Genomic DNA, 27,728 nt, shown 5'->3' with positions numbered 1-27,728 from the left:
CTGACAGCACCTTCTCATCCTCCATCTTGGGCTTTCCACTTCTGGGCTTGGGCTTGGACGGTCTCATCTACAGAAAACCACCTCCTTGAGGGTCTCATCTACAGAAAACCACCTCCTTGAGGGCAAGAACTGTTGGAGCTTTTCCGTGGTAGCTCTGCCATTTTTCCACTTCGAATCACTTCCAATTTACCAATATTTCTTAAGGAAATAAGCATTAAACTCCTTTGTACCAAGCACTGTGCTAAGCACTTTACATATATTCTCTCCTCAACAACATTAGGAGGTAGGTGCTATTATCCACACTCTCAGTTAAAGAAACTGAGGCAACAGGTCAGCAAAATAGAGGCTAGATTGAAACAGATCTTGTCTTGTACAGACAACTCTGGCCTGATTAAGAAGGGGATTCTAGATCTGCAGCGTTCAATGGGGTGTTTTCCAAATTCTATATGATGAAAGTTACCTGATAAAGCTGTCTGGGGTCTTAACTGTGGCCCTAGCTCCTCTTGCTTTTCAGCCAAACCCTAGGCTCCATCCCAAGAGCAATATGTGGGCTTAGCTCCCTTTCCCGCTGGCTGCTTCTACTCATGTCCCCAGTTTCTGGTCCCTGTGTCTTTTGTGACCATATCATTCATTTGGTAGCCTACCTCACCCATCTTCCTTAGACTACTCAATCAGCAAAGCACAACTAAACAAGGAGCAAACATATATTACATACTTACTAGGGGTCATGTATTACACTAGACCTTGGAGACATAAAGATGAAAACAAAATGGTCTTGGTTCATGGGTGGAGCCAAGATGGTGGAGAAGATACACCGCGACTGTGTAAGCTCCTTTCTTCCCTCACAACCAACTAGATTTACTCAGCCTCAGAAATAGCGCTGGACTGATAGAATCCACAAGGACTGGAAGCACGACTTACCAGCTAAAGAGAACCTGAAGTTTGAACAGGAAAGGTCAGCTCCCAGGGGAGGAAGAAGAGAGGCCAGCGCAGACGGTGGGGTGGTTGCACACTGCGCTGATCGCGCTGGGGAGGGCTCTGGGATCAGAGAATCCACTGAGATAGAAGAATCTGGCACAGGCTGTTAGCTCTTCTCTGCTTATAATACAGCAGTTCAGAAGAGAAATCTCAGCAACTTGAAAATTTAAAACCAGATTGGATCTTCCTGGATCCCGGGGGTGACTCAGCACATCTTGGCACTGGTGGGTGTGGCCGACATAGGCAATCCAGGCTTTCACCTGGGGGGTAGTTAAGAGATTGAAAAGTGGGCGGGGCTGTAACTCATAGTGCCTGGCTTGGCTAGAGGCTGTGGAATGGAAGTCCCAGAGAAGCAGAACCTTTGAACTAGGGACCGCGGTTTCTGGCAGACACTTCCAGTGTGAGCGCAGGGGCTTTTCAGGTCACCTGCTGCAGACATCCACGTCTCAACCGGACACATAGGCTAGGCTTTGAGTCGCCTTTACTGTACAGTCTCAAACATCAGGGAAGCCACTAGAACACAGTGCCCTCAAAGCACAGCACTGCTGATCGCCTCTGAGGCACTTCCAGGGAGGGGGTGGGGAACTCTCTCCCAGAGCTCTCTCTTAGCTCAGGCGCAGGGGCCGCTGCATCCATCCAGTCTGGGAGGAAGTGGTAAAGAAAGAAATAAATAATTTCCTACCCCAGAGACAGACCCGAAAAGATTTTTTAAATATGAGCAAAAAGCCCCCCCAAAATCTAGATTCCTTCTACACAGAGAAAGAGCGGGTATCCAACCCCAAGGAAGTTAACAGCAGAGAGTCAGCAGATAACAACCTAAAGAGAAACGATCCCTGCCCCCCATCACATAACTCTCTCCTTAAAGAGACTATTAAAAAGTTAAGAGAGTTTGAAGAAAAACGGGGAAAGGAAAGAGAACCTATGATAGAGAATAACAACGTTGTGAAATTGGGGTTGGAAAAAATAAAGAATTCACAGGAGATGCAGGGAAACAAAATTAGTGAATTAGAAAAGGTAAAAAAAAAACAGGAAAGTAGGATTTCTGAACTGGAGAAGATAAAAAAGTCTCAAGAAAATAGGATTTCTGAATTGGAGAACATAAAAGAGTCCCAAGAAAATAGGATTTCTGAATTGGAAGAAGGAAATAATTCTCAAAAAAAAAAAAATTAGAGAAATGGAAAAAAAAATTCAATAGAGCAAAAATAACTCATTTAAAAACGAAATTGGGCATTTACAAAAAGAAGTAAAAACTGTGAATGAAGAAAATAACTCCTTAAAATTCAGGATGGAACAAATAGAAATGAATGATTCACTGAGAACCCAAGAATCAGTCAAACAAAACAAAAAAAAAAAAAAAATGAAAAGCTGGAGAATAACGTCAAATACTTACTGGGAAATTCTATAGACCTGGAAAATAGATCTAGGAGAGATAATCTGCGGATCATTGGACTTCCCAAAAACTATGACCAAAATAAGATCCTAGATTCTATTTTACAGGAAATTATCAAAGAGAACTGTCCAGAGATAATAGAAACAGAGGGGAAAGTAGATATTGTAAGAATTCATCGAACTCCTTCTGAAATAGACCCTAAAAAAGAACACCACGGAATATTGTGCCTAAGCTGCAGAATTAGCACACAAAGGGGAAAATCCTGCAAGCAGCTAGAAAAAAACAATTTAAATACCAAGGTGCCACAAAAAGGATCATGCAAGATCTGGCTGACTCCACATTAAAAGATAGAAGGGCCTGGAACCTGATATTCCCAAAGGCAAAAGATCAAGGATTGCAACCATGAATAAACTACCCAGCTAAGTTTAGCATCTTTTTCCATGGAAGAAGATGGTCATTCAATGCAATAGAGGAATTCCATATGTTTCTAAGAAAAAAACCAGACTTAAACAAAAAATTTGATCTATATCCACAAGACTGAAGAGAAACAGAAAAAGGTACACAGAAACCTTGAGAACTATATCTCTGTTGTGGGTATATAGAAAGTACACATGGATAATTTGATTTTACTGATATAAAAGGAAAAAAAAGCAGGGGGTGTAGTAAAAGGAAGGGGGTAGTATCAGAAAAAGGGTTGGGTGTGATAAAAAGAGGGAAACTACATCCCAGGAAGAGGCATAGAAAATACACCATATCTGAGGGAATTTAGAGAGGGGGAGAATCATTGTGTAAATCTTACTCTCATCAGAAGAGACTCAAAGAGTAAATAATTGTCATATTTGTTTTTCAGAGAATTCTCTCTCACCTCATTAAAAGGGGGGAGAGGAAAAAGGAAAAGGAAAAGGAGAATAAGGGAAGGGATGTGGAGGGAGGGGGGAGGGATACAAAAAAAAAAGGGAGGGCTGCGTGTCACAAGGGGGGTCTTTAAATTAAATATCGGGGAAGGGGTTCAAGGGGGTCAAGGGAAAAGGCATAATCTGGGGATAATATGATGGCAGGTAATACAGAATTAGTAATTTTAACTGTAAATGTGAATGGGATGAATGCTCCCATCAAATGGAGACGGATAGCAGACTGGATCAAAAATCAGAACCCTACAATATGTTGTTTACAGGAAACACACTTAAATCAGGGAGATATATATATAGAGAGAGTAAAGGTAAAAGGTTGGAGCAGAATCTATTACGCTTCAGGTAAAGCCAAAAAAGCAGGGGTAGATATCCTTATCTCAGATCAAGCAAAAGCCGAAGATGATCTAATTAAAAGAGATAAGGAAGGAAACTATATCCTGCTGAAAGGTAGCATAAATAATGAAGCCATATCGATACTAAACATATATGCACCAAGTGGTATAGCATCTAACTTTCTAAAGGAAAAGTTAAGAGAGTTGCAAGAAGAAATAGACAGTAAAACTATAATAGTGGGAGATCTCCACCTTGCACTCTCAGATTTAGACAAATCAAACCACAAAACAAACAAGAAAGAAATTAAAAAAGTAAAGAGAACATTAGAAAAACTAGGTATGATAGACCTTTGGAGAAAACTGAATGGCAATAGAAAGGAATATACTTTCTTCTCAGCAGTTCATGGATCCTATACAAAAATTGACCATGTAATAGGACATAAAGATCTCAAAATTCAATGTAGGAAGGCAGAAATAATAAATGCCTTCTTCTCAGACCACAATGCAATAAAAGCTACATTCAGTAAAAAGTTAGGGATAAATAGACCAAAAAGTAATTGGAAACTGAATAATCTCATCTTAAAGAATGACTGGGTGAAAGAGCAAATTATAGAAACAATAATTTCACCCAAGATAATGACAATGATGAGACATCATACCAAAATCTGTGGGATGCAGCTAAAGCAGTAATAAGGGGAAATTTTATATCTTTAGAGGCTTCTATGAAGAAAATAGAGAAAGAGAAGATTAATGAATTGGGCTTGCAACTTAAAAGGCCAGAAAAAGACCAAATAAAAAACCCCCAACCAAAAATTAAACTTGAAATACAAAAATTAAAAGGAGAAATCAATAATATTGAAAGTAAAAAACTATTGAATTAATAAATAAAACCAAGAGTTGGTTTTATGAAAAAGCCAATAAAATAGATAAACCTTTGGTAAATCTGATCAGAAAAAAGAAAGAGGAAAATCAAATTGTTAGTCTTACAAATGAAAAGGGGGACCTTTCCACCAATGAAGAGGAAATTAGAGAAATAATGCGTTACTTTACCCAACTTTATGCCAATAAATTTGATAACTTAAGTGAAATGGATGACTTCCTCCAAAAATATAGGCTTCTTAGATTAACAGAGGAGGAAATAAATTGCTTAAATAGTCCCATTTCAGAAAAAGAAATAGAACAAGCTATTAATCAACTCCCCAGGAAAAAATCCCCAGGGCCAGATGGATTTACATGTGAATTCTACCAAACATTTAAAGAACAATTATCCCCAATGCTATATAAACTATTTGAAAAAATAGGGAATGAAGGAGTCCTGCCAAATTCCTTTTATGACACAGACATGGTACTGATACCTAAACCAGGTCGATCGAAAACTGAGAAAGAAAATTATAGACCAATTTCCTTAATGAATATTGATGCTAAAATCTTAAATAAGATATTAGCAAAAAGACTTCAGAAAATCATCCCCAGGATAATACACTATGATCAAGTAGGATTCATACCAGGAATGCAGGGCTGGTTTAATATTAGGAAAACTATTAGTATAATTGACCATATTAATAATCAAATTAATAAAAACCATATGATCATCTCAATAGATGCAGAAAAAGCATTTGACAAAATCCAACATCCATTCCTACTAAAAACTCTTGAGAGTATAGGAATAAATGGATTCTTCCTTAGAATAATCAGGAGCATATATTTAAGACCTTCAGTAAGCATAATATGCAATAGAAATAAACTGCAACCTTTCCCAGTAAGATCAGGAGTGAAACAAGGTTGCCCACTATCACCATTACTATTCAATATAGTACTAGAAACGCTAGCCTCGGCAATAAGTGCCGAGAGATTCAAGGAATTAGAGTAGGAAATGAGGAAATCAAACTATCACTCTTTGCAGATGACATGATGGTATACTTAGAGAACCCCAAAGACTCTGCTAAAAAGCTATTAGAGAGAATTCAGAATTTTAGCAAAGTGGCAGGATACAAAATAAATCCACATAAATCCTCAGCATTCTTATATATCACCAACAAAATGCAAGAGGAAGAGATACAAAGAGAAATTCCATTCCAAACAAATGTTGAGAGTAGAAAGTATTTGGGAATCCATTTACCAAAGAATAGTCAGGAATTATATGAGAAAAATTACAAAACACTTGCCACAAAAATAGTCAGATTTAAATAATTGGAAAGACATTCAGTGCTCTTGGATAGGCCGAGCGAATATAATAAAGATGACAATACTCCCCAAACTAATCTATTTATTTAGTGCTATACCAATCAGACTCCCAAGAAACTATTTTAAAGACCTAGAAAAAATAACAACAAAATCCATATGGAAGAATATGCAAGGGAACTAATGAAAAAAAAAGTCAGAGGAAGGTGGTCCAAGTGTACCCGATCTAAAGCTATATTATATAGCAGCAGTCACCAAAACCATTTGGTACTGGCTAAGAAATAGAACGGTAGATCAGTGGAACAGATTAGATACAAAGGACAAAAAAGGGTACATCTATAGCAATCTAATCTTTGACAAACCCAAAGATACCACCATTAGGGACAAAAATTCATTATTCGGAAAAAAACTGTTGGGAAAACTGGAAATTAGTATGGCAGAAATTAGATATGGATCCACACTTAACACCATGATCAAAATGGGTCCATGATTTAGGCATAAAGAATGAGATCATAAATAGATTAGAGGAACAGAGAATAGTCTACCTCTCAGACCTGTGGAGGAGGAAGGAATTTATGACCAGAGGAGAACTAGAGATCATTATTGATCACAAAATAGAAGATTTTGATTACATCAAACTAAAAAGTATCTCCTACAAACAATACTAATGGAAACAAGATTAGAATGGAAGTAACAAATTGGCAAAATATTTTTAAAAGTAAAGGTCCTGACAAAAGTCTCATTTCCAAAATATATAGAGAACTGACCCTGATTTATAGGAAACCAAACCATTCTCCAATTGATAAATGGTCAAGGGATATGAACAGACAATTCTCAGATGATGAAATTGAAACTATTTCCACTCATATGAAAGAGTGTTCCAAATCACTACTGATCAGAGAAATGCAAATTAAGACAACTCTGAGATACCACTACACACCTGTCAGATTGGCTAAGATGACAGGAACAAATAATGATGAATGTTGGAGGGGCTGTGGGAAAACTGGGACACTGATACATTGTTGGGGGAGTTGTGGAAGAATCCAGCCATTCTGGAGAGCAATTTGGAACTATACCCAAAAAGTTATCAATCTGTGCATACCCTTTGACCCAGCATTGCTGTTATTGGGATTATATCCCAAAGAAATACTAAAGAGCGGAAAGGGACATGCATGTGCCAAAATGTTTGTGGCAGCTCTTTTTGTTGTAGCTAGAAACTGGAAGTTGAATGGATGTCCATCAATTGGAGAATGGTTGGGTAAATTGTGGTATATGAAGGTTATGGAATATTAGTGCTCTGTAAGAAATGACCAGCAGGAGGAATACAGAGAGGCTTGGAGAGACTTAAATCAACTGTTGCTGAATGAAATGAATAGAACCAGAAGATCACTGTACATTTCAACAACAATACTATATGAGGATGTATTCTGATGGAAGTGGAAATGTTCAACATGTTCAACAAGAAGACCCAACTCACTTCCAGTTGATCAATGATGGACAGAAATAACTACACCCAGAGAAGGAACACTGGGAAGTGAATGTAAAGTGTTACCACTACTGTCTATCTACCCAGGTTACTTATACCTTCGGAATCTAATACTTAATGTGCAACAAGAAAATGGTATTTACACACATATATTGTATCTAGGGTATATTGTAACACATGTAAAATGTATGGGATTGCCTGTCATTGGGGGGGGAGAAAATGGAGGGGGGGGGGATAATTTGGAAAAATGAATTTTAAAAAATGGTCTTGCCCTCAAAGTTTACATATTATTGCGGAAAATGATGTCAACAAAAAAAAGTAGGAAGAAAATCTCTGCATAAGCAAGATAATTGTATAAATATTTTATATACATTGGATTTATCATATATTTTCACATATTTAACATGTAATTACAGGTCACCCAGGCTAGGAGGTGGAAGGAAGGAGGGGGAATGTTGGAACAGGAGGTTTAGCAAGGCTCAGTGTTGAAAACTTGCCATTTCATATGTTTTTTAAATAAAAAGGTTTCCTAAAAAATATTTTTAAAAGAAAACCTCCGCATACAGCCTGAGCAAAATCCTCATCTGATGAGCAGTTGCCTTGCTTACCTTAGCCATGGAGACCTCATTGGGTGATGCCCATTGTGACATGCTCTAGTTCATTGTGACATGCCTGAGAACACCCAAGGTTTTCTGACTTAAAGGTGATGATCTCGCCACAACAACCCAGTTGGATCCTGAAAGCAAAGGGAGTAGGATGTGTGTATAGAAGAATGGATGAGTGGACAAATAGACTATTAGACTAGATACATAGATAACTGGTGATGGATGGATGGGATAGATAGTATAGACAAATAGATTGAATAGATACACTTGATGCATAGTTAAAAAGATAATGATGAATAGATAAGTGAAAAGATAGATTTATAGTAGAAAAGTTTATAGGTAGAATAGAGATTTATAGGAAGAAAAGTGATATATAGGTAGAAAAGAGATTTATAAGTAGAAAAGCGATTCATAGGCAGAAAAGAGATTTATAGGAAGAAAAGCGATTCATAGGTAGAAAAGAGATTTATAGGAAGAAAAGCAATTTATAAGTAGAAAAGATTTATAGTAATTAAAGCGATTTATAAGTAGAAAACAGATTATTAGATAAAAAAAGTGATTTTTAATTAGACAAGAGATTTATAGGTAGAAAAGGGGTTTATAGGCAGAAGAGAATGAATAGCTGCATTAAATATACATAGATAATGATTGAGTCAATGGAGGGTTAGGTAAATCAGTAAATAAATTACTGGAAAAAGAGATCCTTTCTGGTCCTCATCAGCATCATACCAAGTGCTCCTGTCAAAGATTGAGACTGCCTTCAGGTCAGTATTAAACTATTATATTTTATTCTTCAATATTATAGAAGCTAAAATGGTTGCTTTCTATCTGGCTTGGGAAATATTTGACTTCTCTTTCCTTCCCTCTTCCCCCACCCACAAAAAATTCCAGTTTGTGGATGGTTATTCCAGTAGATCAAATGGACACATATCTTTCACTTATGCTGTAACATTTTACCTTTTCAGGCATCCTATAAGCCACTGCTAAAGCAGAGGAGATACTGAACCACTTGTGACCAGATGCTGGTGATATTGAAGGCATGTCTTCGGACCTCAGTGATCTACATAAACTGGGATTTAGCATGTTCATGAAGGTAAAGCAGCTATATAGAGATAATCTATCTTCAGTTTCCCTCCTGCAGTCAGTGTTAATAAGGGGTTGAAGGTAGGGCCAGGTTGCTGACTAACCCTATATGTACTAGAAGTACAAATAATCTGGGAAATAGAGAGCCTACCTTTACAAACAAACAAACAATCAAAAGCAGATTCTTTGAGTTCAGAAACTATTTTCTTTTTCATCATCCTATGCCTGGTTCCCAGAAACAAGATGACTTGCTCATATTAGAGGTTTCATAAATGCTTGTTGAATTCAGTTACATATAGATGAAGACCTTTTCTAAAATTATTGGCAGCTGGCTGGTACAGTGGATAACACTGTTGGACCACACTTGAATCAGCACCTGATTTCAAACACCAACTGTAGGACTCTGGGCAAGTCACTTAATCTGTGTTTGCCTCAATTTCCTCATCTGTAAAATGGGAATGGTACAATCATTTTTGCTCCACTGAGAATAAGCCTTTGAGAAATATTTGGTTTCAAGTAGAGTCACAGCATCGTGGATTTTGAGCTGGCGGGAATATTTCAGGTTTTCTGCTTCCATATTTTACAGAGAAAGTTACTGAGACTCAGGGTGGTTAAGTATATTTAGTATATTGTCCCAGCGCATACAGGTTGTAAAAGGCAGAGACAAGAGTCAAACAGATCCTGTTTATACTATCATGTTAACTCTAAGTGTTCATTACATATGTGTGTATGTGTGTGCATATATGTGTGTGTATATTTCCATACTTCAATCTTTTAACCTATAGCTAAACATATTAATTCTTAAAAAAAAAAAAAAAAAAAAAAAAGGTGGTGGGATGGGATACGGGAAAGACACTGTAATAAAGTAACATTAAACAAGTGGAATTTTGCTGTGCTGATTATTTCTTACCTGCATGACTTTTTATTATCACTTAAACTCCCTGAGCGTCAGTTTCCTCACATGTTAAATGAGATACTTGAGCTCCACGACCACAAGGAGACTACATTTCTAGTTCTAAAGTTCTGATTCCACAGCTGAAAATCTACGAACATTATGTCCTAACGTAAGATCTTTATTTGATCATTAATGAGTCATATATTAACCTGACATGCTTGTCTGATGGCTGACCCCATCCTTGTTATGGTGAATGTTACAGGTGAGCCGACCTCATCCCGGTGACCATCCACTGCAGATCCTCTTTGTGGTTGGTGGGGTAACGATATCGGAAGCCAAAATGGTGAAAGATCTTGTTTCTTCCCTGAAGCCTGGAACACAGGTACTGAACCCTAAATAACAGGACATGCATCTCCCTGGCTCAAGGATGGGAGAGTCTGGCTGTTCCCATAAGGGTGGGTCTGAGCCTTAGGGGTAGCATCAGAGAAAACATGGTCTATATTACTTTGGAGATGGTGAAGCACTGTGTAAATGTCAGATACTATTCTTACTACTACTATTATTACTCGTACTCTTACACCTATTATTATTACTACTACTTCTACTATTACTCCTCTTCCTACTCCTATTAGTATCACTCTTAAGATTACTACTATTACTCTTCCACCAACTACTACAATTACTCCCACTCTTATTACTGTTACTATTCATACTACTCCCATTCCTTCTAGTTCTCTTCCTCCTGCTACTACTACTATCATTGCTCTTATTCCTATTAATACTCCTTCTACTACCACTACTACTATTATTTGTAATACTACCTTTACTATTACTATTACTATTACTTTACTATTACTATTACTATTACTTTACTATTACTATTACTACTATTTCTACTACTAGTAGTGTAACTCCTATTCCTAGTATTATTACTATTGCTTTTACTACTTATTCAACAAAAAAAAGAAGTAGGAAGAAAATCTCTGCATAAGCAAGATAATTGCATAAATATTTTTATATACATTGGATTTATCATATATTTTCACATATTTAACATGTAATTACCGGTCATCTAGGGAAGGAGGTGGAAGGAAGGAGGGGGAATGTTGGAACAGCAGGTTTCACAAGGCTCAGTGTTGAAAACTTTCCCCTTCATATGTTTTCTAAAATAAAAAGGTTTCCTAAAAAATATTTTTAAAAGAAAACCTCCGCATAAAGCCTGGCACAATCCTCATCTGATGAGCAGTTTCCTTGCTTACCTTGGCCATGGAGACCTCATTGTGTGATGCTCATTGTGACGCGCCGGAGAACACCCAAACTTTTCTGACTTAAAGGTGAGGATCTCGCCACAACAACCCAGTTGGATCCTGACAGCAAAGGGAGTAGTATGTGAATATGAGAATGGATGCGTGGACAAATAGACCAATAGACTAGATACATAGAAAACTGGTGATAGATGAATGGGATAGATAGGATACACAAATAGATTGAATAGATACACTTGATGCATAGTTAAAAAGATAATGATGGATAGATAAGTGAAAAGATAGATTTGTAGTAGAAATGTTTATAGGTAGAAAAGAGATTTATAGGAAGAAAAGCAATTTATAGGTAGAAAAGAGATTTATAATAAAGTGATTTATAATAGAAAAGAGATTTTTAGATTAAAAAAGGGATTTATAAGCAGAAAAGAGATTTATAGGTAGAAACGAGATTTATAGGCAGAAGAGAATGAATAGCTGGATTAAAATATACAAACACCCCCCAAAAAATATTGCAGTTTATGGATGGTTTTTCCAGTATATTAAAAGGACACATATCTTTCACTTATGCTGTAACATTTTACCTTTTCAGGCAACCTATAAGCCAATACTGAAGCAAAGGAGATACTGAACCCAGAGTGACCAGATTCTGGCGATATTGAACACATGTTTTCGGGCCTTGAAGATCTACTTCAAACGGGATTTAGATTGTTGTTGGGGATTTTTGATCTATACTTTGGAGTTTATTGTACTGGTGGGGGGAAGGGGACAGATGATGTTGCTGATTGTTGTTGGGGAGTTTTGATCTATACTTTGGAGTTTATTGTACTGGTGGGGGGAAGGGGACAGATGTTGCGGAGTTTGATGGGGTTTTTAAAAAAAAAAGTTTTTTTCTGTTTCCAAAAGTGTCAAGTTGTCATTCTTTCAGCTTCCACATGATTAGTGATATTTCCCAGTTTCTTCTGTGCTATCTAGTTATTAGATTTGCCAGCTCGTTAATCTAAAGAAATACTTGTTGGCAAACTTATTGGGTAAATTAAATTTTTCCCTTATTTGCAGCTAGCCCATACTGCTGATGGGTAAAGCTGGCTATATCCTATCTGGGTTTGGGAATAAGAGAGGGAGGCAGATTTCTTCTTCTTTGAGATTGTGAAACAACTGTAACCAGGACCTTTGCCATCAGAGGCTTGGGACCGTCTGAAAGTCTGGGAGCAAAGAGCTATTGGGGGTTAACAAGCAGCAGGTCTGTTGTGTTCTAGCCAGAGAAGTCCCAGAGAAGCTAGGAAGTGGCCCTGCTGAAGTCTTTTGGATCTTCCTGGAGGAGCAGAGCAGCCATTCCATACCTGGAGGGCAATTCAGAATGACAAGGGACTGGCTTAGAGATTTGCATCCAGGTGCTTCCCCTCAGCTCCAGGCGAAGGCTGAGCCAGAAAATAATTGGTGTCCCCACAGGCTTGTGCTAGAGCCCCCCATTCCCCCTTTGAAGTTTCTTCTGCCTGACTTGTGCTCATTATAATCTATATGACTGAAATGTAAAATTTCTGTTTCTGAAAATCTAACCTTTCTTCAGAAGTTGGGAACCTAAATCCCCTGGATGAAGAAGGGGGATAGTAAGAGTGCTAGAAAAGCAAATGGGTGCTCTGGAGCCAGCAAGATTGGAGATGGGAAAACCCCTTCTGATTTGATTCCATAGATAGTGGCAAACCTCAGGTTAGCCACAAAAGATGTTTGCACTGAATGATAAAGCTGGAACAATACCTCTTGTGAATTGATGTACAGGCCCTGGCAATAAAATGAAACCAAACTAACTCCCAAGCAGAATGCAGCCTTCATTGGATGAAGGGCCCCAGAAGGCTTTGACAAGCCAGTCAAGCCGGCTTCCAGAGCTAGTGCTTAGTTTGGCCTTGGGAATCCTCCCAGGGTGTGGAAGAGAAGGTGGTCTGGATGGCTCTCTGACAGCACCTTCTCATCCTCCATCTTGGGCTTTCCACTTCTGGGCTTGGGCTTGGAGGGTCTCATCTACAGAAAACCACCTCCTTGAGGGCAAGAACTGTTGGAGCTTTTCCGTGGTAGCTCTGCCATTTTTCCACTTCGAATCACTTCCAATTTACCAATATTTCTTAAGGAAACAAGCATTTATTAAACTCCTATGTACCAAGCACTGTGCTAAGCACTTTACATATATTCTCTCCTCAACAACACTGGGAGGTAGGTGCTATTATCCACACTCTCAGTTAAAGAAACTGAGGCAACAGGTCAGCAAAATAGAGGCTAGATTGAAACAGATCTTGTCTTGTACAGACAACTCTGGCCTAATTAACAAGGGGATTCTAGATCTGCAGCGTTCAATGGGGTGTTTTCCAAATTCTATATGATGAAAGTTACCTGATAAAGCTGTCTGGGGTCTTAACTGTGGCCCTAGCTCCTCTTGCTTTTCAGCCAAAACGTAGGTTCCATCCCAAGAGCAATATGGGGGCTTAGCTCCCTTTCCCGCTGGCTGCTTCTACTCATGTCCCCAGTTTCTGGTCCCTGTGTCTTTTGTGACCATATCATTCATTTGGTAGCCTACCTCACCCATCTTCCTTAGACTACTCAATCAGCAAAGCACAACTAAACAAGGAGCAAACATATATTACATACTTACTAGGGGTCATGTATTACACTAGACCTTGGAGACATAAAGATGAAAACAAAATGGTCTTGGTTCATGGGTGGAGCCAAGATGGTGGAGAAGATACACCGCGACTGTGTAAGCTCCTTTCTTCCCTCACAACCAACTAGATTTACTCAGCCTCAGAAATAGCGCTGGACTGATAGAATCCACAAGGACTGGAAGCACGACTTACCAGCTGAAGAGAATCTGGAATTTGAACAGGAAAGGTCAGCTCCCAGGGGAGGAAGAAGAGAGGCCAGTGCAGACGGTGGGGTGGTGGCACACTGCGCTGATCGCGCTGGGGAGGGCTCTGGGATCAGAGAATCCACTGAGATAGAAGAATCTGGCACAGGCTGTTAGCTCTTCTCTGCTTATAATACAGCAGTTCAGAAGAGAAATCTCAGCAACTTTAAAATTTAAAACCAGATTGGATCTTCCTGGATCCCGGGGGTGACTCAGCACATCTTGGCACTGGTGGGTGTGGCCGACATAGGCAATCCAGGCTTTCACCTGGGGGGTAGTTAAGAGATTGAAAAGTGGGCGGGGCTGTAACTCATATTGCCTGGCTTGGCTAGAGGCTGTGGAATGGAAGTCCCAGAGAAGCAGAACCTTTGAACTAGGGACCGCGGTTTCTGGCAGACACTTCCAGTGTGAGCGCAGGGGCTTTTCAGGTCACCTGCTGCAGACATCCACGTCTCAACCAGACACATAGGCTAGGCTTTGAGTCGCCTTTACTGTACAGTCTCAAACATCAGGGAAGCCACTAGAACACAGTGCCCTCAAAGCACAGCACTGCTGATCGCCTCTGAGGCACTTCCAGGGAGGGGGTGGGGAACTCTCTCCCAGAGCTCTCTCTTAGCTCAGGCGCAGGGGCCGCTGCATCCATCAAGTCTGGGAAGAAGTGGTAAAGAAAGAAAGAAATAATTTCCTACCCCAGGGACAGACCCGAAAAGATTTTTTAAGTATGAGCAAAAAGCCCCCCAAAAATATAGATTCCTTCTACACAGAGAAAGAGCAGGTATCCAAGCCCAAGGAAGTTAACAGCAGAGAGTCAGCAGATAACAACCTAAAGGGGAATAATTCCTGCCCCCCATCACATAACTCTCTCCTTGAAGAGACTATTAAAAAGTTAAGAGAGTTTGAAGAAAAATGGGGAAAGGAAAGAGAATAACAACGTTGTGAAATTGGGGTTGGAAAAAATAAAGAATTCACAGGAGATGCAGGGAAACAAAATTAGTGAATTAGAAAAGGTAAAAAAAAAACACAGGAAAGTAGGATTTCTGAACTGGAGAAGATAAAAAAATCTCAAGAAAATAGTATTTCTGAATTGGAGAACATAAAAGAGTCCCAAGAAAATAGGATTTCTGAATTGGAAGAAGAAAATAATTCTCAAAAAAAAAAATTAGGGAAATGGAAAAAAAAATCAATAGAGCAAAAATAACTCATTTAAAAACGAAATTGGGCATTTACAAAAAGAAGTAAAAACTGTGAATGAAGAAAATAACTCCTTAAAATTCAGGATGGAACAAATAGAAATGAATGATTCACTGAGAACCCAAGAATCAGTCAAACAAAACAAAAAAAAAAAAATGAAAAGCTGGAGAATAACGTCAAATACTTACTGGGAAATTCTATAGACCTGGAAAATAGATCTAGGAGAGATAATCTGCGGATCATTGGACTTCCCAAAAACTATGACCAAAATAAGATCCTAGATTCTATTTTACAGGAAATTATTAAAGAGAACTGTCCAGAGATAATAGAAACAGATGGGAAAGTAGATGTTGTAAGAATTCATCGAACTCCTTCTGAAATAGACCCTAAAAAAGAACACCACAGAATATTGTGCCTAAGCTGCAGAATTAGCACACAAAGGAGAAAATCCTGCAAGCAGCTAGAAAAAAACAATTTAAATACCAAGGGGCCACAATAAGGATCACACAAGATCTGGCTGCCTCCACATTAAAAGATAGAAGGGCCTGGAACCTGATATTCCGAAAGGCAAAAGATCAAGGATTGCAACCATGAATAAACTACCCAGCTAAGTTTAGCATCTTTTTCCATGGAAGAAGATGGTCATTCAATGCAATAGAGGAATTCCATATGTTTCTAAGAAAAAAACCAGACTTAAACAAAAAATTTGATCTATATCCACAAGACTGAAGAGAAACAGAAAAAGGTACACAGAACCCTTGAGAACTATATCTCTGTTGTGGGTATATAGAAAGTACACATGGATAATTTGATTTTACTGATATAAAAGAAAAAAAAAAAGGAGGGGGTGTAGTAAAAGGAAGGGGGTATTATCAGAAAAAGGGTTGGGTGTGATAAAAAGAGGGAAACTACATCCCAGGAAGAGGCATAGAAAATACACCATATCTGAGGGAATTTAGAGAGGGGGAGAATCATTGTGTAAATCTTACTCTCATCAGAAGAGACTCAAAGAGTAAATAATTGTCATATTTGTTTTTCAGAGAATTCTCTCTCACCTCATTAAAAGGGGGGAGAGGAAAAAGGAAAAGGAAAAGGAGAATAAGGGAAGGGATGTGGAGGGAGGGGGGAGGGACACAAAAAAAAGGGAGGGCTGCGTGTCACAAGGGGGGTCTATAAATTAAATATCGGGGAAGGGGTTCAGGGGGGTCAAGGGAAAAGGCATAATCTGGGGATAATATGATGGCAGGTAATACAGAATTAGTAATTTTAACTGTAAATGTGAATGGGATGAATGCTCCCATCAAATGGAGACGGATAGCAGACTGGATCAAAAATCAGAACCCTACAATATGTTGTTTACAGGAAACACACTTAAATCAGGGAGATATATATATAGAGAGAGTAAAGGTAAAAGGTTGGAGCAGAATCTATTACGCTTCAGGTAAAGCCAAAAAAGCAGGGGTAGATATCCTTATCTCAGATCAAGCAAAAGCCGAAGATGATCTAATTAAAAGTTATAAGGAAGGAAACTATATCCTGCTGAAAGGTAGCATAAATAATGAAGCCATATCGATACTAAACATATATGCACCAAGTGGTATAGCATCTAACTTTCTAAAGGAAAAGTTAAGAGAGTTGCAAGAAGAAATAGACAGTAAAACTATAATAGTGGGAGATCTCCTCCTTGCACTCTCAGATTTAGACAAATCAAACCACAAAACAAACAAGAAAGAAATTAAAAAAGTAAAGAGAACATTAGAAAAACTAGGTATGATAGATCTTTGGAGAAAACTGAATGGCAATAGAAAGGAATATACTTTCTTCTCAGCAGTTCATGGATCCTATACAAAAATTGACCATATATTAGGACATAAAGATCTCAAAATTCAATGTAGGAAGGCAGAAATAATAAATGCCTTCTTCTCAGATCACAATGCAATAAAAGCTACATTCAGTAAAAAGTTAGGGATAAATAGACCAAAAAGTAATTGGAAACTGAATAAACTCATCTTAAAGAATGACTGGGTGAAAGAGCAAATTATAGAAACAATAATTTCACCCAAGATAATGACAATGATGAGACATCATACCAAAATCTGTGGGATGCAGCTAAAGCAGTAATAAGGGGAAATTTTATATCTTTAGAGGCTTCTATGAAGAAAATAGAGAAAGAGAAGATTAACGAATTGGGCTTGCAACTTAAAAGGCCAGAAAAAGACCAAATAAAAAACCCCCAACCAAAAATTAAACTTGAAATACAAAAATTAAAAGGAGAAATCAATAATATTGAAAGTAAAAAACTATTGAATTAATAAATAAAACCAAGAGTTGGTTTTATGAAAAAGCCAATAAAATAGATAAACCTTTGGTAAATCTGATCAGAAAAAAGAAAGAGGAAAATCAAATTGTTAGTCTTACAAATGAAAAGGGGGACCTTTCCACCAATGAAGAGGAAATTAGAGAAATAATGTGTTACTTTACCCAACTTTATGCCAATAAATTTGATAACTTAAGTGAAATGGATGACTTCCTCCAAAAATATAGGCTTCTTAGATTAACAGAGGAGGAAATAAATTGCTTAAATAGTCCCATTTCAGAAAAAAAAAATAGACCAAGGTATTAATCAACTCCCCAGGAAAAATCCCCAGGACCAGATGGATTTACATGTGAATTCTACCAAACATTTAAAGAACAATTTGCCCCAATGCTATATAAACTATTTGAAAAAATAGGGAATGAAGGAGTCCTGCCAAACTCCTTTTATGACACAGACATGGTACTGATACCTAAACCAGGTCGATCGAAAACTGAGAAAGAAAATTATAGACCAATTTCCTTAATGAATATTGATGCTAAAATCTTAAATAAGATATTAGCAAAAAGACTTCAGAAAATCATCCCCAGGATAATATACTATGATCAAGTAGGATTCATACCAGGAATGCAGGGCTGGTTTAATATTAGGAAAACTATTAGTATAATTGACCATATTAATAATCAAATTAATAAAAACCATATGATCATCTCAATAGATGCAGAAAAAGCATTTGACAAAATCCAACATCCATTCCTACTAAAAACTCTTGAGAGTATAGGAATAAATGGATTCTTCCTTAGAATAATCAGGAGCATATATTTAAGACCTTCAGTAAGCATAATATGCAATAGAAATAAACTGCAACCTTTCCCTGTAAGATCAGGAGTGAAACAAGGTTGCCCACTATCACCATTACTATTCAATATAGTACTAGAAACGCTAGCCTCGGCAATAAGAGCCAAGAGAGATTCAAGGAATTAGAGTAGGAAATGAGGAAATCAAACTATCACTCTTTGCAGATGACATGATGGTATACTTAGAGAACCCCAAAGACTCTGCTAAAAAGCTATTAGAGAGAATTCAGAATTTTAGCAAAGTGGCAGGATACAAAATAAATCCACATAAATCCTCAGCATTCTTATATATCACCAACAAAATGCAAGAGGAAGAGATACAAAGAGAAATTCCATTCCAAACAAATGTTGAGAGTAGAAAGTATTTGGGAATCCATTTACCAAAGAATAGTCAGGAATTATATGAGAAAAATTACAAAACACTTGCCACAAAAATAGTCAGATTTAAATAATTGGAAAGACATTCAGTGCTCTTGGGTAGGCCGAGCGAATATAATAAAGATGACAATACTCCCCAAACTAATCTATTTATTTAGTGCTATACCAATCAGACTCCCAAGAAACTATTTTAATGATCTAGAAAAAATAACAACAAAATCCTTTTGGAAGAATATGCAAGGGAACTAATGAAAAAAAAGTCAGAGGAAGGTGGTCCAAGTGTACCCGATCTAAAGCTATATTATATAGCAGCAGTCACCAAAACCATTTGGTACTGGCTAAGAAATAGAACGGTAGATCAGTGGAACAGATTAGATACAAAGGACAAAAAAGGGTACATCTATAGCAATCTAATCTTTGACAAACCCAAAGATACCACCATTAGGGACAAAAATTCATTATTCGGAAAAAAACTGTTGGGAAAACTGGAAATTAGTATGGCAGAAATTAGATATGGATCCACACTTAACACCATGATCAAAATGGGTCCATGATTTAGGCATAAAGAATGAGATCATAAATAGATTAGAGGAACAGAGAATAGTCTACCTCTCAGACCTGTGGAGGAGGAAGGAATTTATGACCAGAGGAGAACTAGAGATCATTATTGATCACAAAATAGAAGATTTTGATTACATCAAACTAAAAAGTTTCTCTACAAACAATAGTAATGCAAACAAGATTAGAATGGAAGTAACAAATTGGCAAAATATTTTTAAAAGTAAAGGTCCTGACAAAAGTCTCATTTCCAAAATATATAGAGAACTGACCCTGATTTATAGGAAACCAAACCATTCTCCAATTGATAAATGGTCAAGGGATATGAACAGACAATTCTCAGATGATGAAATTGAAACTATTTCCACTCATATGAAAGAGTGTTCCAAATCACTACTGATCAGAGAAATGCAAATTAAGACAACTCTGAGATACCACTACACACCTGTCAGATTGGCTAAGATGACAGGAACAAATAATGATGAATGTTGGAGGGGCTGTGGGAAAACTGGGACACTGATACATTGTTGGGGGAGTTGTGGAAGAATCCAGCCATTCTGGAGAGCAATTTGGAACTATGCCCAAAAAGTTATCAAACTGTGCATACCCTTTGACCCAGCATTGCTGTTATTGGGATTATATCCCAAAGAAATACTAAAGAGCGGAAAGGGACCTGCATGTGCCAAAATGTTTGTGGCAGCTCTTTTTGTTGTAGCTAGAAACTGGAAGTTGAATGGATGTCCATCAATTGGAAAATGGTTGGGTAAATTGTGGTATATGAAGGTTATGGAATATTAGTGCTCTGTAAGAAATGACCAGCAGGAGGAATACAGAGAGGCCTGGAGAGACTTAAATCAACTGTTGCTGAATGAAATGAATAGAACCAGAAGATCACTGTACATTTCAACAACAATACTGTATGAGGATGTATTCTGATGGAAGTGGAAATGTTCAACATGTTCAACAAGAAGATCCAACTCACTTCCAGTTGATCAATGATGGACAGAAATTACTACACCCAGAGAAGGAACACTGCGAAGTGAATGTAAAGTGTTAGCACTACTGTCTATCTACCCAGGTTACTTATACCTTCGGAATCTAATACTTAATGTGCAACAAGAAAATGGTATTTACACACATATATTGTATCTAGGGTATATTGTAACACATGTAAAATGTATGGGATTGCCTGTCATCGGGGGGGGGGGGAGAAAATGGAGGGGGGGGGATAATTTGGAAAAATGAATAAAAAAAATGGTCTTGCCCTCAAAGTTTACATATTATTGCGGAAAATGATGTCAACAAAAAAAAGTAGGAAGAAAATCTCTGCATAAGCAAGATAATTGTATAAATATTTTTATATACATTGGATTTATCCTATATTTTCACATATTTAACATGTAATTACAGGTCACCCAGGCTAGGAGGTGGAAGGAAGGAGGGGGAATGTTGGAACAGGAGGTTTAGCAAGGCTCAGTGTTGAAAACTTGCCATTTCATATGTTTTTTAAATAAAAAGGTTTCCTAAAAAATATTTTTAAAAGAAAACCTCTGCATACAGCCTGAGCAAAATCCTCATCTGATGAGCAGTTGCCTTGCTTACCTTAGCCATGGAGACCTCATTGGGTGATGCCCATTGTGACATGCTCTAGTTCATTGTGACATGCCTGAGAACACCCAAGGTTTTCTGACTTAAAGGTGATGATCTCGCCACAACAACCCAGTTGGATCCTGAAAGCAAAGGGAGTAGGATGTGTGTATAGAAGAATGGATGAGTGGACAAATAGACTATTAGACTAGATACGTAGATAAGTGGTGATGGATGGATGGGATAGATAGTATAGACAAATAGATTGAATAGATACACTTGATGCATAGTTAAAAAGATAATGATGAATAGATAAGTGAAAAGATAGATTTATAGTAGAAAAGTTTATAGGTAGAATAGAGATTTATAGGAAGAAAAGTGATATATAGGTAGAAAAGAGATTTATAAGTAGAAAAGCGATTCATAGGCAGAAAAGAGATTTATAGGAAGAAAAGCGATTCATAGGTAGAAAAGAGATTTATAGGAAGAAAAGCAATTTATAAGTAGAAAAGATTTATAGTAATTAAAGCGATTTATAAGTAGAAAACAGATTATTAGATAAAAAAAGTGATTTTTAAGTAGACAAGAGATTTATAGGTAGAAAAGGGGTTTATAGGCAGAAGAGAATGAATAGCTGCATTAAATATACATAGATAATGATTGAGTCAATGGAGGGTTAGGTAAATCAGTAAATAAATTACTGGAAAAAGAGATCCTTTCTGGTCCTCATCAGCATCATACCAAGTGCTCCTGTCAAAGATTGAGACTGCCTTCAGGTCAGTATTAAACTATTATATTTTATTCTTCAATATTATAGAAGCTAAAATGGTTGCTTTCTATCTGGCTTGGGAAATATTTGACTTCTCTTTCCTTCCCTCTTCCCCCACCCGCAAAAAATTCCAGTTTGTGGATGGTTATTCCAGTAGATCAAATGGACACATATCTTTCACTTATGCTGTAACATTTTACCTTTTCAGGCATCCTATAAGCCACTGCTAAAGCAGAGGAGATACTGAACCACTTGTGACCAGATGCTGGTGATATTGAAGGCATGTCTTCGGACCTCAGTGATCTACATAAACTGGGATTTAGCATGTTCATGAAGGTAAAGCAGCTATATAGAGATAATCTATCTTCAGTTTCCCTCCTGCAGTCAGTGTTAATAAGGGGTTGAAGGTAGGGCCAGGTTGCTGACTAACCCTATATGTACTAGAAGTACAAATAATCTGGGAAATAGAGAGCCTACCTTTACAAACAAACAAACAATCAAAAGCAGATTCTTTGAGTTCAGAAACTATTTTCTTTTTCATCATCCTATGCCTGGTTCCCAGAAACAAGATGACTTGCTCATATTAGAGGTTTCATAAATGCTTGTTGAATTCAGTTACATATAGATGAAGACCTTTTCTAAAATTATTGGCAGCTGGCTGGTACAGTGGATAACACTGTTGGACCACACTTGAATCAGCACCTGATTTCAAACACCAACTGTAGGACTCTGGGCAAGTCACTTAATCTGTGTTTGCCTCAATTTCCTCATCTGTAAAATGGGAATGGTACAATCATTTTTGCTCCACCGAGAATAAGCCTTTGAGAAATATTTGGTTTCAAGTAGAGTCACAGCATCGTGGATTTTGAGCTGGCGGGAATATTTCAGGGTTTCTGCTTCCATATTTTACAGAGAAAGTTACTGAGACTCCGGGTGGTTAAGTATATTTAGTATATTGTCCCAGCGCATACAGGTTGTAAAAGGCAGAGACAAGAGTCAAACAGATCCTGTTTATACTATCATGTTAACTCTAAGTGTTCATTACATATGTGTGTATGTGTGTGCATATATGTGTGTGTATATTTCCATACTTCAATCTTTTAACCTATAGCTAAACATATTAATTCTTAAAAAAAAAAAAAAAAAAAGGTGGTGGGATGGGATACGGGAAAGACACTGTAATAAAGTAACATTAAACAAGTGGAATTTTGCTGTGCTGATTATTTCTTACCTGCATGACTTTTTATTATCACTTAAACTCCCTGAGCGTCAGTTTCCTCACATGTTAAATGAGATACTTGAGCTCCACGACCACAAGGAGACTACATTTCTAGTTCTAAAGTTCTGATTCCACAGCTGAAAATCTACGAACATTATGTCCTAACGTAAGATCTTTATTTGATCATTAATGAGTCATATATTAACCTGACATGCTTGTCTGATGGCTGACCCCATCCTTGTTATGGTGAATGTTACAGGTGAGCCGACCTCATCCCGGTGACCATCCACTGCAGATCCTCTTTGTGGTTGGTGGGGTAACGATATCGGAAGCCAAAATGGTGAAAGATCTTGTTTCTTCCCTGAAGCCTGGAACACAGGTACTGAACCCTAAATAACAGGACATGCATCTCCCTGGCTCAAGGATGGGAGAGTCTGGCTGTTCCCATAAGGGTGGGTCTGAGCCTTAGGGGTAGCATCAGAGAAAACATGGTCTATATTACTTTGGAGATGGTGAAGCACTGTGTAAATGTCAGATACTATTCTTACTACTACTATTATTACTCGTACTCTTACACCTATTATTATTACTACTACTTCTACTATTACTCCTCTTCCTACTCCTATTAGTATCACTCTTAAGATTACTACTATTACTCTTCCACCAACTACTACAATTACTCCCACTCTTATTACTGTTACTATTCATACTACTCCCATTCCTTCTAGTTCTCTTCCTCCTGCTACTACTACTATCATTGCTCTTATTCCTATTAATACTCCTTCTACTACCACTACTACTATTATTTGTAATACTACCTTTACTATTACTATTACTATTACTTTACTATTACTATTACTATTACTTTACTATTACTATTACTACTATTTCTACTACTAGTAGTGTAACTCCTATTCCTAGTATTATTACTATTGCTTTTACTACTTATTCAACAAAAAAAAGAAGTAGGAAGAAAATCTCTGCATAAGCAAGATAATTGCATAAATATTTTTATATACATTGGATTTATCATATATTTTCACATATTTAACATGTAATTACCGGTCATCTAGGGAAGGAGGTGGAAGGAAGGAGGGGGAATGTTGGAACAGCAGGTTTCACAAGGCTCAGTGTTGAAAACTTTCCCCTTCATATGTTTTCTAAAATAAAAAGGTTTCCTAAAAAATATTTTTAAAAGAAAACCTCCGCATAAAGCCTGGCACAATCCTCATCTGATGAGCAGTTTCCTTGCTTACCTTGGCCATGGAGACCTCATTGTGTGATGCTCATTGTGACGCGCCGGAGAACACCCAAACTTTTCTGACTTAAAGGTGAGGATCTCGCCACAACAACCCAGTTGGATCCTGACAGCAAAGGGAGTAGTATGTGAATATGAGAATGGATGAGTGGACAAATAGACCAATAGACTAGATACATAGAAAACTGGTGATGGATGAATGGGATAGATAGGATACACAAATAGATTGAATAGATACACTTGATGCATAGTTAAAAAGATAATGATGGATAGATAAGTGAAAAGATAGATTTGTAGTAGAAATGTTTATAGGTAGAAAAGAGATTTATAGGAAGAAAAGCAATTTATAGGTAGAAAAGAGATTTATAATAAAGTGATTTATAATAGAAAAGAGATTTTTAGATTAAAAAAGGGATTTATAAGCAGAAAAGAGATTTATAGGTAGAAACGAGATTTATAGGCAGAAGAGAATGAATAGCTGGATTAAAATATACAAACACCCCCCAAAAAATATTGCAGTTTATGGATGGTTTTTCCAGTATATTAAAAGGACACATATCTTTCACTTATGCTGTAACATTTTACCTTTTCAGGCAACCTATAAGCCAATACTGAAGCAAAGGAGATACTGAACCCAGAGTGACCAGATTCTGGCGATATTGAACACATGTTTTCGGGCCTTGAAGATCTACTTCAAACGGGATTTAGATTGTTGTTGGGGATTTTTGATCTATACTTTGGAGTTTATTGTACTGGTGGGGGGAAGGGGACAGATGATGTTGCTGATTGTTGTTGGGGAGTTTTGATCTATACTTTGGAGTTTATTGTACTGGTGGGGGGAAGGGGACAGATGTTGCGGAGTTTGATGGGGTTTTTAAAAAAAAAAGTTTTTTTCTGTTTCCAAAAGTGTCAAGTTGTCATTCTTTCAGCTTCCACATGATTAGTGATATTTCCCAGTTTCTTCTGTGCTATCTAGTGATTAGATTTGCCAGCTCGTTAATCTAAAGAAATACTTGTTGGCAAACTTATTGGGTAAATTAAATTTTTCCCTTATTTGCAGCTAGCCCATACTGCTGATGGGTAAAGCTGGCTATATCCTATCTGGGTTTGGGAATAAGAGAGGGAGGCAGATTTCTTCTTCTTTGAGATTGTGAAACAACTGTAACCAGGACCTTTGCCATCAGAGGCTTGGGACCGTCTGAAAGTCTGGGAGCAAAGAGCTATTGGGGGTTAACAAGCAGCAGGTCTGTTGTGTTCTAGCCAGAGAAGTCCCAGAGAAGCTAGGAAGTGGCCCTGCTGAAGTCTTTTGGATCTTCCTGGAGGAGCAGAGCAGCCATTCCATACCTGGAGGGCAATTCAGAATGACAAGGGACTGGCTTAGAGATTTGCATCCAGGTGCTTCCCCTCAGCTCCAGGCGAAGGCTGAGCCAGAAAATAATTGGTGTCCCCACAGGCTTGTGCTAGAGCCCCCCATTCCCCCTTTGAAGTTTCTTCTGCCTGACTTGTGCTCATTATAATCTATATGACTGAAATGTAAAATTTCTGTTTCTGAAAATCTAACCTTTCTTCAGAAGTTGGGAACCTAAATCCCCTGGATGAAGAAGGGGGATAGTAAGAGTGCTAGAAAAGCAAATGGGTGCTCTGGAGCCAGCAAGATTGGAGATGGGAAAACCCCTTCTGATTTGATTCCATAGATAGTGGCAAACCTCAGGTTAGCCACAAAAGATGTTTGCACTGAATGATAAAGCTGGAACAATACCTCTTGTGAATTGATGTACAGGCCCTGGCAATAAAATGAAACCAAACTAACTCCCAAGCAGAATGCAGCCTTCATTGGATGAAGGGCCCCAGAAGGCTTTGACAAGCCAGTCAAGCCGGCTTCCAGAGCTAGTGCTTAGTTTGGCCTTGGGAATCCTCCCAGGGTGTGGAAGAGAAGGTGGTCTGGATGGCTCTCTGACAGCACCTTCTCATCCTCCATCTTGGGCTTTCCACTTCTGGGCTTGGGCTTGGAGGGTCTCATCTACAGAAAACCACCTCCTTGAGGGCAAGAACTGTTGGAGCTTTTCCGTGGTAGCTCTGCCATTTTTCCACTTCGAATCACTTCCAATTTACCAATATTTCTTAAGGAAACAAGCATTTATTAAACTCCTATGTACCAAGCACTGTGCTAAGCACTTTACATATATTCTCTCCTCAACAACACTGGGAGGTAGGTGCTATTATCCACACTCTCAGTTAAAGAAACTGAGGCAACAGGTCAGCAAAATAGAGGCTAGATTGAAACAGATCTTGTCTTGTACAGACAACTCTGGCCTAATTAACAAGGGGATTCTAGATCTGCAGCGTTCAATGGGGTGTTTTCCAAATTCTATATGATGAAAGTTACCTGATAAAGCTGTCTGGGGTCTTAACTGTGGCCCTAGCTCCTCTTGCTTTTCAGCCAAAACGTAGGTTCCATCCCAAGAGCAATATGGGGGCTTAGCTCCCTTTCCCGCTGGCTGCTTCTACTCATGTCCCCAGTTTCTGGTCCCTGTGTCTTTTGTGACCATATCATTCATTTGGTAGCCTACCTCACCCATCTTCCTTAGACTACTCAATCAGCAAAGCACAACTAAACAAGGAGCAAACATATATTACATACTTACTAGGGGTCATGTATTACACTAGACCTTGGAGACATAAAGATGAAAACAAAATGGTCTTGGTTCATGGGTGGAGCCAAGATGGTGGAGAAGATACACCGCGACTGTGTAAGCTCCTTTCTTCCCTCACAACCAACTAGATTTACTCAGCCTCAGAAATAGCGCTGGACTGATAGAATCCACAAGGACTGGAAGCACGACTTACCAGCTGAAGAGAATCTGGAATTTGAACAGGAAAGGTCAGCTCCCAGGGGAGGAAGAAGAGAGGCCAGTGCAGACGGTGGGGTGGTGGCACACTGCGCTGATCGCGCTGGGGAGGGCTCTGGGATCAGAGAATCCACTGAGATAGAAGAATCTGGCACAGGCTGTTAGCTCTTCTCTGCTTATAATACAGCAGTTCAGAAGAGAAATCTCAGCAACTTTAAAATTTAAAACCAGATTGGATCTTCCTGGATCCCGGGGGTGACTCAGCACATCTTGGCACTGGTGGGTGTGGCCGACATAGGCAATCCAGGCTTTCACCTGGGGGGTAGTTAAGAGATTGAAAAGTGGGCGGGGCTGTAACTCATATTGCCTGGCTTGGCTAGAGGCTGTGGAATGGAAGTCCCAGAGAAGCAGAACCTTTGAACTAGGGACCGCGGTTTCTGGCAGACACTTCCAGTGTGAGCGCAGGGGCTTTTCAGGTCACCTGCTGCAGACATCCACGTCTCAACCAGACACATAGGCTAGGCTTTGAGTCGCCTTTACTGTACAGTCTCAAACATCAGGGAAGCCACTAGAACACAGTGCCCTCAAAGCACAGCACTGCTGATCGCCTCTGAGGCACTTCCAGGGAGGGGGTGGGGAACTCTCTCCCAGAGCTCTCTCTTAGCTCAGGCGCAGGGGCCGCTGCATCCATCAAGTCTGGGAAGAAGTGGTAAAGAAAGAAAGAAATAA

The 27,728-nt window shown here is 38.4% G+C and overlaps 2 long non-coding RNA genes across 2 annotated transcripts; both read left to right on the top strand.

Moving 5' to 3' along the window:
• Positions 1-7,943: 7,943 nt before the first annotated feature.
• Positions 7,944-12,028, top strand: LOC141560858 (uncharacterized). Its single transcript, XR_012487839.1, has 4 exons — positions 7,944-8,647; positions 8,849-8,976; positions 10,124-10,243; positions 11,716-12,028. It is a non-coding gene; the product is annotated as an uncharacterized LOC141560858 (long non-coding RNA).
• Positions 12,029-20,976: 8,948 nt separating this feature from the next.
• Positions 20,977-25,056, top strand: LOC141560862 (uncharacterized). Its single transcript, XR_012487842.1, has 4 exons — positions 20,977-21,680; positions 21,882-22,009; positions 23,152-23,271; positions 24,744-25,056. It is a non-coding gene; the product is annotated as an uncharacterized LOC141560862 (long non-coding RNA).
• Positions 25,057-27,728: the final 2,672 nt, after the last annotated feature.

Source organism: Sminthopsis crassicaudata, chromosome 3 (genome assembly GCF_048593235.1).
Source record: "Sminthopsis crassicaudata isolate SCR6 chromosome 3, ASM4859323v1, whole genome shotgun sequence".
NCBI classification, from domain to species: domain Eukaryota; kingdom Metazoa; phylum Chordata; class Mammalia; order Dasyuromorphia; family Dasyuridae; genus Sminthopsis; species Sminthopsis crassicaudata.
Note: the sequence above shows the minus strand (reverse complement) of the source record. Positions and strands in the feature narration are given on the sequence as shown.